This window comes from Phalaenopsis equestris, unplaced genomic scaffold (assembly GCF_001263595.1).
Source record: "Phalaenopsis equestris unplaced genomic scaffold, ASM126359v1 Scaffold000002, whole genome shotgun sequence".
NCBI classification, from domain to species: domain Eukaryota; kingdom Viridiplantae; phylum Streptophyta; class Magnoliopsida; order Asparagales; family Orchidaceae; genus Phalaenopsis; species Phalaenopsis equestris.
The window spans coordinates 55,016,392-55,033,205 of NW_018164444.1; the positions used below are offsets into that span (position 1 = coordinate 55,016,392).

General features: G+C 33.5%; 1 protein-coding gene across 1 annotated transcript in view; it reads right to left on the reverse strand.

Annotated features, from left to right (window-relative positions):
- Positions 1-16,814, reverse strand: part of LOC110027159 (protein SYS1 homolog) — a 34,585-nt gene that overhangs the window by 1,494 nt on the left and 16,277 nt on the right. The window lies entirely within an intron of this gene.

A 16,814-nucleotide genomic window follows, 5' to 3' on the forward strand; every position in this document is an offset into this window, starting at 1 on the left:
AAAAAAAAAAAGCCTTCATGTTACACTCCTCCCTTCCTTAGACATTGTTTCCGCCCAAACCGCCCCTTATTCCCGCTGTCCCAGCCCTCCCATCATGTTGTTGCCACCCAGAACAGCCAGAGAACACCTCCTTCATGCTGTCCCACCACTATTGACCCCAAACCCTCGCTGCCATCACCCAAGACAGCCACCATACTTGTTGTTCCTGCATTTTTGCACCTTCCGCTCGCCACCACCCGCATTCCTTCATTGCCTCCACCACTGTCAGCTCCTTATTTGCTGTCTCAGCCCTCCCACCAGGTTGAGGAACACCTCCTTCATGCTGTCCCACCGCTATTGACCCCAACCCCTCGCTGCCATCATCCAAGACAGCCACCTTGTTATTCCTGCATTTTGCACCTCCGCCTCGCTGCCACCCGCATTCCTTTGTTGCCGCCACCACTGCCAGCCATTCCGATCCACTTGGCCAACCTCTAGTACCTTTGGGATACTCTTTAGTGGTGTTTGCTTGTGGCGTGTTATTGTATTTCTCCTTTCAAATGTGTTGGTTGTAATCATTTATTTGTTTTTTTCTGGTGTGGTTTGGGTTAACTCTGGTATCATATTTCTTTTTTTCTCACTAGAGAGATGTCATGAATTTTGTTTATTAACTATATCTGAATCTTTGATGCAACAAATTCAGTTTTCTTATGTATTATGTGTTGATGAATAGTGTAAAACACGCCAGCAATGCTCGTATTCCTTGTTTCAGTGATCATGTAAGTTCAGTTATTTTTTTCTTTGTCGATGAATAATCTTCTTCAGTGATGAGATGTTATTACTTAGAATTTTAAATAAATATAATTAATTTTCAGCATTGATTAACCGTTCTACTTGATTCAGCAGAAGCATATTCTGAAATATTCGACTATTTGAAAGAATGTTTACATTCCTTTCCAAAACTTTCTGTTTTAGCGATTATCCATGATGCACAGACATTTTAGAATATTAATGCAAACAATATCCAACACATGCAAGAATTATATGGAGTCATATCTCATATCCGTGTGCTATCATATTTTGTCCTTATGTCTATATCAATACATCATAGGTGATCATGCATATTTCTTTCTTAGTATGTTGAATTGATTCTGTGTCGGTATTGTTTTGCAATCAAAATTGGAAAATAAAATTTCTAATTCTTCCACCATGCATTTATGGTCAGTTTAGTTGGTATTCTAGGTTGAGGAACACTATAACCTGTCAGTATTGCTTATTATACACTACTGAATGCAAATTTCTAACTCTTTTATCGCACATGCCTGATCAATTTAGCTATTATTCTGGGTTGACCAAAAATTTAACCAGTCAATATTGCTTACATTTCATCATAATAGGATCAAAATCTCTTAGTTTTCCGTTATATGCATCTGATCAATCTAGTTAATATTTTTGGGTCGATGCATGCTACCAGTCCATATTGCTTGGTATTTTTGGTTTATGAACTATCAATTATCAGTATTGCTTATTATTCTAGAAATGACGCACGAATGCAGATCATAACAGTGAATTTTAGGCACGTTAACCTAACACATTAATACCAACTAAAGAAAGATGAAACAGATTTTACTTTGACTTAGCAAACCAAAATACTTCATAAGCTTCATAGAAAATTTTCAACGTTATACTCCTGGAAAGCTAACTGGATGCAACTAGTAACAGCTCAAAATGTTAAAAATAGTACAAATAAATTCAACGGAGCATCCAGCAGAAGACTCACAGTTATGGAACACATTAAATGCAAACAACAGTGTCGTTTCCTTTTAAAGAGTGAGATTACCGTGAGTCTACTACAAAGTTAAAAGCATAGCAGTAACAATTAATTTGAATGTAGGCTAACGTCCACCATGAAAAAAATTAAGCAACAAAGCTAACAGATATTCAGCCGGAATCCATATTGATATTAAGCTCTGATGATACAAATCTGAAATTTCTCTCTTCACAATTTTGGTAAAAAGTTTATAATTACCCTAATGGATTTAGCCTACCAAGGAGAAGCTTTTCAACGAGCCAGTTAGAATAAATACCAATCATCCTATCGCGTTTTATTGGGAGATTTAGAAAACCATAAAAATCTTTATCAATGTGATTTTAGCGATCGACTCTACAGCGACTTCTAAGGCCAGGAGCAGGAGATTAGTTAACTGAGAGGAAAAGCTTCAAGGTATCTTCTATTAGGTATGAATATCTAATAACAACTCACCCTTCCTTGATTATTGATTATTTTTAACCATACTTTCTTGTGAAATTTGTTGACTTAAACCAATAGAGGAAATGGAGAATCTGGCAGACATCCATTCCCATCACTCACACGATCACAAACAGAGGGAAAGACGGGAAGGTGGTAATGTAAGAGAAAGTTCATAATTTTTTTATGGATTCTCCACAAACCACAGAATCTGTACGTTTTTCACCCCTAGTTTTTATATTTATACAACACTTTCGAAATGCATTTCTTCTAGAAATTCAACATAATTCTGCACGCAAACGATTTAGATGCCTAGGATGCATATTATTTGATAACTACTCCTTATTCTTCTTTTGAATTATTCTAATTTCATATTATACTATTGACTGAGGGAATGGATGCATACATCTTTGTAGAATTTTAAAGATGCATTAGTGATGGTTTGTGGTTTGTCTGCAACGGTGAAATGGGTTAGTTCAATGCGTTGTGTTTGAGGTGCTGCTGCATAAAGTGTGTTCAATAATAATAGTGAATTCTCTGAAGGATTAGCAAAGCATCAGACTTGGAAGTTAAAATCCACAAAAACCGATGCGAGTAGATGTGTATTTATTGTGGGGGTTGGAACTTCCATTCAGAGGAAAATGAAATTGGGGAACACGATTAATGGGGAGCATGAAGTGACCAGCTTGTCAATGACTTCATTTTTATCACAAGATAATATCTTAAAAGACCAGATTATATATCATGGTTGAGTGGCAGCATAAAATATGCAATTGTAGCGTCTATGTCGTTATGAAATTATGAGTAAGAGGTGTAGAAAGTTTGACTAAGTTAGATTATATGTATTAAGATTAAATTCATATTTTAGGAAACGATTGGTGCCTCGAAAAAGTATTAAATGATAATTACAAAATTTATTAAATAGAAAACTTCAAAAGAATTCAGAAAAGAGTAGAACTAAATCATGAGAAATAATGTAAGTTGGTACAAGGGTCAAGTTGCGTTAGCTTTGAGAAAATGCAAACATAAAGCTTTAGATCCAAATAAGATGCCCATTGACATTTAGTGAACCATAGAAGATCCTAAGTATACTTGGAATTGTTTTCATTTTTTTTAAATTCATAATTAAGAGGAGGTCCAAGTGAAGCGTAATGAATTTCAATAACAATATTAAGCCAAAAATAGAATGTTTACTATTACGATAAACATTGAAAGAATAATATATGAAAAAAAAAACATATTTAAGGTAGAAAGTGAAAACTAATAAAAGAAAAATTAAAGAAAGATCGCATAGACAAGGAAAAATCATGTTAGGACCTAAGAAAGAAAATCAATTTATTTAATGGTAGCAAGATCTACAATGGAGCAATTTATGCAAATAGAGTTAATGTAGAAACATGAAGATTACTAAAAGGATCTTCAAATAGCTTTAACTAATTTAAAAAGAGAGGTATTAAATGAAATGATCGTGTTGGCATAAATAAAAAAGAATACGGAGATATGTAGGAAGAAATATAACTTTTAGATGGTAATAAAAATGCAGAAATATATCAATGTAATATATGATAAGAGAATATCTTAGGAGATTAAATAACATTATAATTAAATTTGCCATGCTACATGTTGGCAACAAAGAACATTTTTATAACTAAGTGTGGCAAAAATTAGAATGCCAAGATGAATTATGATTTAAATATATGGATAATGCTGTTGATGATGATTTCTTTTGTCATGTACTTCACCTCCCACGATTGTGGGAAGACTAATAGGAACGAAAACAAATTTTCACAACAAAATAAGGGCAAATAAAATTATTTAATGCACCACACAAAACAACACAACTCAAATGCATAAAAGATAAACACCTATAATTTGAGATGTAGGCAATCGCTCCCAAATCCTAACCCGAGCACCTACAATTCAAAAGGTAGGCAATCTCTCTCAAAACCCTAACTCTAAAACTCAAGACAACAATCTCGTCATCTCCTAACCTTAACCTATTAAGCCCTATTTATACCAAACAATAATGAATAACAAAAGACTAAATTGCCCGTCGTGATGAGTCTGGCAGCACTTGATTGAAATAAGTGATGAGTCGTTGGCATTGCACGAGGAATCCACCTAATCTATAGCATGAAACATCCATCTCTACAACAAAATATTGATTGAAATTAGCTAATGTCAGCATTGGTACACTCATCATAGCCTTTTTTAACTTCTCAAAAGTTTGGGTCGCTGCTTTCCTCCACTAAAGGTGATCCTTCAATTTCTTTGTCAACGACCACAAAATCGAATTGCAACCATTCCAAAAATTCGGATAGTATCATGTAAGTCCCAGAAATCCTCAAGCCCTTAATTAGTGGCCACTCTCATATAGCTATCACCTTTGATGGATTCGCCAACACCAAGATCGTGCGCCAACTAGGGTCACTGTGAGCACCATTATCTTATCTCTCTCTAGAAACTCCATGGCAAAAGGTTTCCAATTCATTTTCGTCTCTCCTAAGAATTGGTTATCATTTCATACCAAATATCGCATCAGTACTCCCTATATCCAAGGGAAGAATATCTTCAATCACCTGAATGTCTGGCAGGGTTAAAATCACTCTTATACAAGCTCTCTTGCTCTTCTCCACCCGTCTCATTGTAACAATCCGAACTCTCACCAATCAAGGTATTATCAGCTTGGCATAATAGCCTCACAACTTTGCTCCGTTGGTATAACTTCCCAAGAGGTCACCCATCTCAAGAATGCTCTAGCACTAGCACGCTTAGCTTTGAATCCTTCAAATCGATCTTCTCAAACCATGAATTGTCTGTCGTCCCATTCCAGCTACTGCCACTCATTCCAGTGATCTAAATGTCGTGATATTCCCTCGAAGTACTTCTGCTTGAGTCCGCTTCTAATTCCTTCGATCGATCCCACTGTAAGCGATAGCAGTATTGTGTGGAACTCTATGATTTTCTTTATCATTGCTTCCATAGCTGTGTATCTGCCTCCATGGACAAAAATCGTCTCTCCGTTAACGAGAAACACTCCTCCATTCCATACCTGATTAGACTCGCCTCTTCCTCCAATCTCCCTTCCAAAGCATCTACTTTCTTGACAGTCATTACTCCCAAGATAATATTTTATCATGAAAATAAAACGCCTTTACACTAAAATCCTGTCGTCGCTTCCCAGCTTAGCTCTTACCGCGATTGTATAGCAAGTGATTCTTGATCACGTCAATTCTGTCATCGCTTCTCAGGTAGCTTCTATGACGATTGTATCATAAGTAAGCAGATCACGTCGCCGCTTCTCAAATAGCTCTTATCACGATCCCATTCGGAAGTCACATGGATTGGAAGGGATGCAGAAATCCCTATACGTAGCAAGCCCGATTGCTAGTTTTAGCACGGAACTCCTTTAAGCCAAAATTTTGTTCGATCACATCGTGAAATTTCTATACACCGCAATCCCCATCACATCATCTTGCCGAAGACGCGGTGGTGAAGGCTCTGATACCAATTTGATAAAAACATAAATGAATTTCCTCGATGAAATCAGGGCAAATAATATTTTTACTTCAATACAAAACAACACAACTCAAATATATAAAAGACAAGCACCTACAATTCGAGAGGTGGGCGATCATCCAAACCCGAACCTAGCACCTACAGTTCGAGATGTAGGCAATCTCTCCCAAAACCCTAATACTCAAAACAACAATCTCATCATCCCCTAACCCTAACCTATTAAGCTCTATTTATACCAAATAATGATAAATAAATAAAAAGACAAAATTATCCATAAGCACTGTCTGACAGAGACATTGCAGCTAAATATTGGATTTTGCCCTTTCTTATGTGTATGCTAGCTTTAGAAATTCTACACTAAGCTTCTTAAATTAATTCAATACTCTTTTGTCGTTTAAACTTAAAAAATATTGACTTGATATTTCATTGGTGAGTTTAAATCTGACATAAATTTTCTTATGCCATATCATTATACTCTAGTTTTAAAGAAGTGTAAAAGGTATTGATATTATCAGTCTGTTTGGGACGGCTTTCTACCTATTTTGCATATCAGACCGCCGCCGCAGTTCTGTTTGGGGAACTGTTTTCTTGATGTTTTCTAGAATTTTTTGTGAGATGTTGTTTTTTTTCAATCTGACTAGTTAAAGTACGGTGGTTGTAAAAAAATTGTCTGATTTTTTTAGAAAAAAATATATATTTAAAATTTCCACCACAGCTTGACAACTATATTTTTAAAAAGTTACAATCACCCCAAACTAATCCTAAATTGTTGTAATCTACAAACCATAGATTTTGCTAGCAAAGCTTATTCAGAATTTACCAAAAGCAAATACAAAGTACATATAGGAAACCGGCAAACAGCACTAACATTGCAGTGGGCATATAATTTCAATAGTTGTATTCACATTGAAAGAGCTTGTTTTCATCCAATTTGAACAGCAGAAACAGAAACCACAAAATATAGAAGTGAAATTGACAAAACAGTGGAAATCAACAACTACAAAGGCGAAGGCAAAGCGCACTTTCAGGTGGAGAACGGCTACTTTATCATAATCCAAAACATCAAACAAATGCTGACAAGGAAAAACCGCAAGGCATGAATATAATAGCATGGCCCCCTTCAAATAGGTGTGAATCAGCACGGAAAATAGAGACGGTAGGCAATACAAAGTAGAAAAGCTACAGATAGAAGGGAAGGGGAATCTTGTGCTGAAAGTGGGGACCTGTGAGGAAGGGAACAGAAGAAAGATGGCATAGACGAGGTAGGAGATTGAGCAAACAAATATGAGAGAACCCGCTCCAAAGGAGGGAGACACACGACAGATGCAGGAAGAAGATGAGAAACTTAGAAGGCAGGAAGAATTCCCAAAATGACGGCCACAAAAAAATCTTTGAAATCAATTCATTTTGCCATTCAATTGGTTAATTAAAAAGTAAAACATCCCCTTTTCATAGATAAGTTTATAGATAATATCAAAATTGAAACTATAACTTATCCAAACAATCTAAAATTATCTAACAGAATAATTGAACATAAAATAAACCAAATAAATTTAAAATCCAAATTTAGATTAAAATAAATCTCAGAAAATGATTAAAATATATAAAGCGTACTTCTTAAGTTACAGGAGTAAGACCGATAAATATGTAATCTTTATCAAACAAAAAAACAAAGAAAAATGGATAGAAAGAGCACTTCATAGGCCCCACCAAAAGAGAATGCAAAACCGAATTTTTCAATTAAGTCATTAGTAAGTGCATAAGTGAGCATACTTATGCAGTGAACGCTAAAATATCACTAAGTTCATGCTTAACTTCTTATTCAAGTATTCATGCATTAACACCTTTTTTCGGTTTCAGGATGCAAATTAGATAAAACTCAGCGAAATATTTAATTGAGAGCTTATAAAACTTTTAGAATACAAATAAACAATATATATATATATATATATACATACATTATAAAAAAAATTTAGTGAGTGGGTACTAAGAGCCCACTCACAGGGAATAATACAACTTACTCAAAAAGAGACTTTAAAATACTCGTATACCCAAAAAATTATGAAATACTCCTAATCATGGTGGATGGATTTACCACTTCCCCTCCCCCTACTTTTAGGGAGGGAGTCCAACACCAAACTAAGATGTGGGCTTCCACCCAAAACTATCAAACAGTCATCCTAAAAATTCTTGAGTTCTAGCATTCCTTTTTTCTTCTTCCTAGATTTGTAAACTTATCATTCATCTACTAGTGTTTGTCCCATCTGATCAATTGGTGGATCTTCGATGGAGAGCTCACCCTGGGGGGTATGTTGATCCATTAATTATTGAGCAGTCTCAGCCTACAACACACCTTGATCTGGAGCTCTTTCAGGATTTGAGTACCCTCTTCTCTCGTAATAGGTGGTTCCAAAACACTTCAGCTAGCATCTGTTACAACCAAATTCTTATTATTTAAGATTTGAGGAAGAACTACCTCAACACCAGCGAGAAGTAGTTGTTGAACTGGTTTGTGAGGAATAGCTTGATGAGACAAATTTTCATTCAACATTTATGGAAGATCTTCAGTTTATGCTATATTTTCCTCCATGATGTTGTTAGGAACTGCAGAATCCAAATGCACAAGAAGGTTAAATCTCAAATGTCTATGAAGCCTGAAGCATTTGGCAGGTGTTGCCCAATCAGTTTACAGTGATTACAGTAGTAGGGTCTTTGTTCTGCAACAATTGGCTGTCAATACTCATTGTGGGCAGTACCAAGCCATATTTCGTCCATATCAGCAAGAGTGATATCCCTTTTCCTTGCAACTGAAGGCATGGATAGGTTGAAGATGGGTATGACCAATTCCATAGGTCTCCCTAGTGCAGCTCCAATAGAATAGAAGATTTGGTGATTAAAATAGTGCAACTTTAGGTCAGGTAGTTTAAACCAGATTTGAATTTTAGGAAGATCTTGGCTAGGGTCAAATTCAGGAGACCACTTGAGCAATTTCGTATATTTCTCATCTATTGACATATATTTCTTGGAAATATTTTGGCATAATCCTCTACTTTAGATAATTGTATCATCACATGTCTCCCATCAAAGTGTCCAACCTTCCAATGTCCCAATAGTTTAAAATCTTCAAAAGCCTTTCGAACGATTTTCATTTTAGGATGTCCCAAATGGAACTTCCCAATGAGGGTAAATTTGCACTTATCAACCAGGTTGGAAACTTCAACATCAGAAAGAAACTTCAACAGGTTGGAAACTTCAACATCAGAAAAAATTAGTGCCAATTTGTCACTCTTCTTACTCGCCTTGATCATGTTACAGTCCCCCTAGCCTACAAATGATTCATGATAAACTTGAGGGAAAACCTAATTATCCACTTATCCCACAAAGCCAACCATATCAACATAAGAAGCCTTCCCAAAGTTTAAAACTAAAGCAGTAGTTGGTTGAGCAGAAACAGAAGCCATAGAGCTGAGAGTCGAACAACCGCTAGCTACTAGGTTTAAGTTGTGACTTCGACCGGAGCTCTCATGCATGCAAACCGAGAGCAGAAGAGGAGGATGAGAGTGAAAACGCTCAATCCCGAGCAAACGAGCAGGAGAGAAACTTTGTGCCGAGGCGAAGGAGAATCCATCCATCCACAGTCGGTGGTTGAGGAGGAACATAAGCCATAAAACTAAGAGTCGAACAATGGCTAGCTACTAGGTTTGAGTCGTGACTTCGACCGGAGCTCTCCTGCGTACAAACCGAGAGCAGAGGAGGAGGATGCGAGTGTAAACGCTCAATCCTGAGCAATCGAGCAGAAGGAGAGACTTAGTACCGAGGTGAAGGAGAGTCCATCCATGTATCTACATACATATGTATACGTATATGTGTATCTATGTGTGTGTGTGTGTGTGTGTGTGTGTGTGTGCGTGTGGCTACTGTTCGTTCATTTTGACTGGCAATAATCAGCTCCGCTTAAAAGGTGGAAGAGAGGAAAAGATATGAGAGACTTAAACTGAAACCGAGGAAGAGTCGAAGAGAGCAGAAAAAAAGAAAAAAAAGTTGAATGAGAGAAGAAGTGAGTGAGGTGAGAAGGCCGAGAGAATGAAAGAGCAATCGGGGGAGCATGGTGGAGAAAAAAAGAATGCAAACTAAAGCAAGACCGAAAGGGATAGAGAGTAATCACTTGAAATAGATAGTATAAAAGATCGATCTAACAATAGGGAGAAACAAATAAACTAGGGCATTGATTTCTTTCTTTTCTCCTTGGATCCAAGTAAGATAAATTTTAATAGTATACAATATATTTCACTTTCTTTATAAGAAAAACATAAGGATTTAGTAAACGGTATGTCAAATATTTTAAGGCAAAAATTTATTTGAAAATAAAGGATTGAATGAGGTAAATCTTAATAATGAAATTATTTTGCAAAATACCATTAAAATTACATGTAATTAAGTACATTGTTTCTTAATAATTACAAAGACTATAGGTTGTATGTCGTTCCTTATATCAACTGATAAAACAAGAAAATTTTAAGCTTCTAAAATCTATGTAATGATTTAACACTGTCATTAAATGGTCCCAAGTCGTCTTAGATGGTTTATACTTAGAGACAAAATGCGGAATGAATATATTCGTGATAGGGTTGGTGTAGCTCCTGTGACAGACTAAATTAGAGAAAGTCGTCTTAGATGGTTTGGTCATATTAAACGTCGACCATTAGATGATCCGATTAGGAGAGTAGATGCTTTAAATTCGACTTGTGTTAAGAAAGGCAGAGGTAGACCTAGGAAGACTTGGGCTTATTGTATTAGTACATTGTTTCTTAATAATTACAAAGACTATAGGTTGTATGTCGTTCCTTATATCAACTGATAAAACAAGAAAATTTTAAGCTTCTAAAATCTATGTAATGATTTAACACTGTCATTAAATGGTCCCAAGCCCCGGATGCAAAAAGTGAAGGGCTGTGTGAAGCAGTCGACATCCAGTGTAAAATTTTTGTCAAAAAAAATTTTGACACGAATCCTTTAAATCATTATGTAAATGCTAAGGCTAGAAGCGACGCTCAGTGAGAAGTGTGCGAGGACTGCTACAACGATGTTCATGAGTAGTGTTAAATAAGTAAGAGTTTTCATATTATGGACAGAAGAGGATGAAGAAGTTATGCATAAAACTAATATTATGATAAAATCTTAGAATATAGCTACTCTCACAGGCAATTTAATGGAATTAGCATATATTATGATTCATAGAAAAATAAATATCTTGTGTATTAAAGAAGCTAAATAATTTGGAGAAAAAACTAAAGAGATTGATAACCTAAATTTTAAACTTTAACATTCAGATAGAAGTCGCACTAGAAATAGTGTAACTATAATTATAGATAAGAGTTCAAAAAATAAAGTTGTAAACATTAATAGAATTACGTATAGAATTATAGCCATAAAGATTGTTGTTGATACTAAGATTTTAAGTGACTGTGTTCCTTAAATAGGTTTAGATTTATGTTCAAAAAAAAAGAGTTTGAAATGACTTAAAAAAGTCAATACAAATGATATCTATTGAATAAAATTTTTTTATTGGAGGAGATTTAAATGGACATACTGATAGAGCGATAGAAGATTTTAGAAATATTCATGGTGTCTATAGTATTAGAGTGGTTAATGAAGAATGTAGAAATATATTAATTTTTGTTTTAGCTTATGATTTTGTTATTACTAATATTTTATTTAAGAACAGAGATGAGCATATTATTACTTATAATAATGATCTAATAAAACGGAAATTAAATATTTTCATGAAAGAAAGATCCCCAAGAATGTAAAGATTGTAAGGTTATTCCAATTGAAAATTTAAATACTCAATATTGATTATTAGTTCTGGATTTTAAGATTAAGAGTTGTAAGATAAAAAATACAATGAAACAGATAAAATTATTTTTATGAGTAAAGAATTTCAAGATTTGCAATATTCTTGAAGAAGATAATTCTATGTGAGATAAAGTAACAAGCACTAATCAGAATAATTCAACAAGATGATGAATCAAAAATAAAAAATAAAAGTAAATAAAAAAGAAAAAAAAACAAGTAACAAGCAATATTAAATAAGTGGCAAAAGATGTACTTGAAGAATCAGTAGATAAAGTTTTTATAAATAAAATTATTTTGGGCGGAATAATTCATCATAATGTTGAATCATGAATAACAAATAAAAATTAAAAAAAAGTAACAAACACTATTAAACAAATGGCTATACTTAAGAAATCAATATGTAAAGTTTTTATAAATAAAAATAATTAGTGGTGGAATAATAATGAGCAAGAAAAGATAAAATCTAAAAAAATTTTGTTATAAAAATTGATTTAAAAGTAAAAAATTAAAGAACTAAAAAAAGATAAGCTGGTCCATAAGAAGACTAAGACAACAATTTATAATGCTAAGAATTCTGCATTTAATAATATTACTAAAAGAAATGAAAGATAATTGTATAAATTAGTCAAACAAGGACAAAGGAAAAATAAAGATTTAATTCAAGTATATTAAAGATGAAAATCAAAAAATACTAGAAGGAATTCAATATAGGTGGGTGAAATATTCTGACAATCATTTTAATAAAGTTTTTGAAAAAACAATTGAACTTACTAATCTTAATATCGTTAATAATAATATTTTTTTACAGTCGCATTAGTAAAATGAAAGTTGAGAATGTTTTAAAGAAAATAGGACTTGATGGTATCTCAATAGAAGTGTGGAAATATTTAGGAGATTTAGAAGTTTATTGAATTACTAAACTTTTCAATATTATTTTAAAAACTAAAAACATCATGAGTGGAGAAAAAATATTTTGCTTTACTAAATTTTTAAATATTATTTTAAAAACTCAAAAAACTAATGAGTGGATAAAAAGTCTATTGGTTCATATTTTTAAGAATAAAGAGGATGCACAAGAGTATGCAAATTATAGAGGAATTAAGTTAATGTGTCATATATTAAAAGTATAGGAGAGAGTATAGGTGAGAGTAATTGAACATAGTTTAAGATGTGATAGAAAGATTTCTCATAATCAGTTTGGATTTATGTCAAGCAAGTTTGCTATAGAAGTTATATATTAATTGAGAGGTTTGATAAAAAAACGACAGAGAGTAAGGAAAATCTATATATGATTTTTATTGATTTAGAAAAAAACTTATGATAAAGTTCTAAGAGAAGTTATTTGAAGAGTTTTAAAAAAGAAAGGTGTGCATATCACTTATATTCAAGTCATTACAAATATGTATACTATACTTGTAAAATTTGTTCAAAGAAAAGGAGGATTGACTAAGTATTTTCCTATTTCAGTTGAATCACATCAGGGATAGGCTTTGATTCCGCATCGTTTTGCTTTAGTTTTGAACCCTCTTACTGGACACTTACAGAAGGATGTACCTTGGTGTATGCTTTTCATTGTTGATATCCTTCTTGTGGATAAAACTAAAGAAAGAGTTCAGAAAAATTTTGAATTATTGAGGTCTACATTAGATTATAAACACCTCCTTTTGAGCAGATTTAAAATTGGATACATGAAATATAATTTTAGTAGTAGTATCTAGTGGCAGAGTTGTAACAATGGATGATTAAATCATTAAAAGATGTGACCGTAAAGATATTTCAGTCTATTGTTCAAAGTGATGGTTATATAGATTGGGATGCTATTAGTAGAATTCAAGTTGTATGGTTAAAGTGGAGAAATGCATCAAGCCTGTTATGTGATAGCAAAGTAGCGTTTAGAATGAAACAAAAATTTTATAGGATGGTGGTGAAACCAACAATGCCTTATGACACAGAATGTTGGCCTTTAAAAGAGAAGCATAAAATTCAATATTTTTGAGATGAGAATGCTTAGGTGGATGAGTGACTTGACACTTAGAGACAATACAAAACGAATGTATACGTTAAAAGGTTGGTGTAGCTCCAGTGGCAAATAAAATTAGAGTCATTAGAGATGGTTTGGTCACACTAAACGTCAACCATCTGACGATCCGGTTAGGAGAGTGAATGCTTTAGATTCTACTTATGTTAAGCAATGTAGAGGTGCACCTAGAAAAACTTGGGCGTGTTGTATAAAAATTGATTTTAATTTTAGAATTAAATGAAAAAATGACACTCAATAAAACAAAATGGAGAAAAAGGATTCATATAGCCGCCACCACACATGACACCACCACCTCCACAGCACAGAGCACCTCTACACCACACCACAGCAATCCACCTCCACACCACACACCAAGACCTCAACACCACACATCATCACTTCTAGATCACACCATAAAATCCATCATTTAGGGAAACCACCGCAAAATCACTGCCGCCACCAACTAACACAGTATAGCACAATCACAGAACCCATTTGCATTAAATTAATTTCCACATGCATCCACCACCACCAACAAATTTCAGGCAACAACTAACATCACAGCACAATCATCCAAATCCATCAACCAGATAGCGAACAGGGAATAAAGAGAGTCAAGCTGAAAATATAATAGAGAGCCCAATAAAATTGCAAAAATCCAACAACACAACTCAACAACCCAAATCCATCAACCGAGTAGAGCATCAAAAACTGAAATTCATTACCTGCACAGACCGAAATCCACCAAACACAAACTGAAATCCACCCAATTTCCAACATCACAGTACAAAAAATATTCGAAATTTTCAACCCTAAATCAAGATGCCTGAATAGAAGGTCGTAGAGAATACAATGGGGGTAACGGAGATCCAATGATCCAAACCCAGCTGAAGAACAGAGGGGAGAGGGAGAGCTATTGGGAAAGGCAAGCTCACTGCAGCAATCACTAACCACTGACCCAAACTGAGCTAAAGAACAAGGGGGAGAGGGAAAGAAGAGAAAAGAACCAAACCCTACCCACAGATCAAAAAGGATTGAGAGATCCAATTTAGGACAAAAATCACGAGAGACGATAGAATGTAGAGAGGCTCTAGAGCGGGGACTAAAGCAATCGCAAGAGCTTTCAACGGGGTAGGACAGTAAATGAATCGCGAAAAAATGTGGACCATCGGGTCGAACCCACTACCTGCATTTCATTTGGCTTCCCCAAAAACGTGGTCACATAGCATTATCCAAACGCTCCTAATTGAGTTTTGAAGCTGCGCCAAACAGACACATAGTGGGATAAAGGCTTGTTATTGTTCATGTTGTTGTTGTTGTTGTATATTCTCTTCAAAGAATAAAAATATATAGCAAAGATTACTTAACATGCTTAAAAGCATGTTTTATGTTAATGTTTTAATAGAGATTATGGAATATTTGCACTATGGCCTCCTTTAAGGAAAATAATCATTAATAAATTCTTAGTAACTTAGGGTTTGTTTGAAGTAGATATGGTTTTTTAAAAAAAATGTTTTTGTAAAGTTATAGTGAATAAATCAACTTTTTAGAAAGCTGTGGTAGGAATTATAAATATATATTTATTAATAAAAATTAGACAACATTTTTTTTACAGTTATAGCACTTTAAGAGATCAGGTTAAAAAAGGCAACTTCACGCCACAAAAAAAAATCTAAAAAACATCAAGACAGCAATTTCTCAAACGGAGCTTTAATAAAATGAATAATGTGATTTGCAATATTAATTACAAATGCATTTATTTTTTTAGCAGTAAAAATAAAAAAATATAATAAAGATAATGACATATTAGTATAGAACTAATAATTTATAGATATTTAGGTTTTAAAAAAATTAAGTTGGATGTAAAGGAAAACTAAGCCTAATAAAAATTATATTTCAAGTGATTTTATTGTGTAGGTATCTTAATACTTTGACTTGAGTTTGGTTCAAAGATATAAATGCTTGAGTTAAAGGGCAATGTTGATGAATAATACTTGAACATCTCAAAATGGGTAATTCTAATTCAATTTAATAAAATTGATGTTTGCTCTTCTAAATTTAATGGATTGACTATCGTGCCCTCATATATATAATTGATATTATTCTTACTACTATGAAATTGCTATTGGAAATTACTTTAAATGATTTTTTTCCATGCACAAATTTTCATATTAATATGGAGGTTGCTTAGAATTTACTTTTTTTTAGTTGTAAGTAATTATCTTTCAAATTATTATATAAAAGATCCAATAAAAAGTAAATTCATAATGAAAATAATGCGAAGAACACGATATATCTGAATGAATATACGTGCATGTTGAAAAAAATTTGCCCACTTAAAAGTATTAGCTGAGGATGCTTGCACTCACTCATAAAATAAGTGCCCACACAACTACATGATGTTCTAGTAATGATTGTATTATATAAAATAAGAAAGATAAGATATGATTATTTCTTATTCAAATTGATACCATACAAAAGAGTGCTTCAAAATTTCTTCAAATTGCCATCTTTAATTAAAATTAAATATAGTATGATTCTATACTAATTCATCCAACATAACAAGCATACACACTGTTTTCTCAATTTTGTTATACTATCATTACATAGAATGATGATTTCTTGCATTTTAAAATATAAGTCACCAGTATCATTTAATGATATACACAGGAGAAAATCTTGAAAATAACCAAGAGATGGAAGCCTGCGATAGTGTATTATATGTGTGAAGTTAAAAATGAAAGGTATCTACATATTATGGATGTAATGCAAATAATAGTAGATCTATTATTACTTTGGCATTTATGACTTTCTCTTTTAATATATTGGAAGTTATAAGAAAATTTATGAACAATTTTTTTGATATTAGTTAATAATATTAGCTGATATATTTAACTTCGCCCTATCATTTGTTTGCACCTTGATATGCCAAGCTCTAAAGTAAATCATGACAGAAGAGCATCAAAGAAAATGATTTGATTAAGTAATACTAAACATAACGAAAGTCATTAGGGTAATAAATAAAAAAATTCTTAGAGGCTATTTAGAAGGATTGGTTAGACAGTATGTTGATACTATGTAAATAATAATGGCACGTATATCTCAAGCCTAAAAAATAACCTTATGGAAATAAGAGATGAAAACACAAAGAAAGATGGAACACCAACACAACAACAACAACAACAACAACAA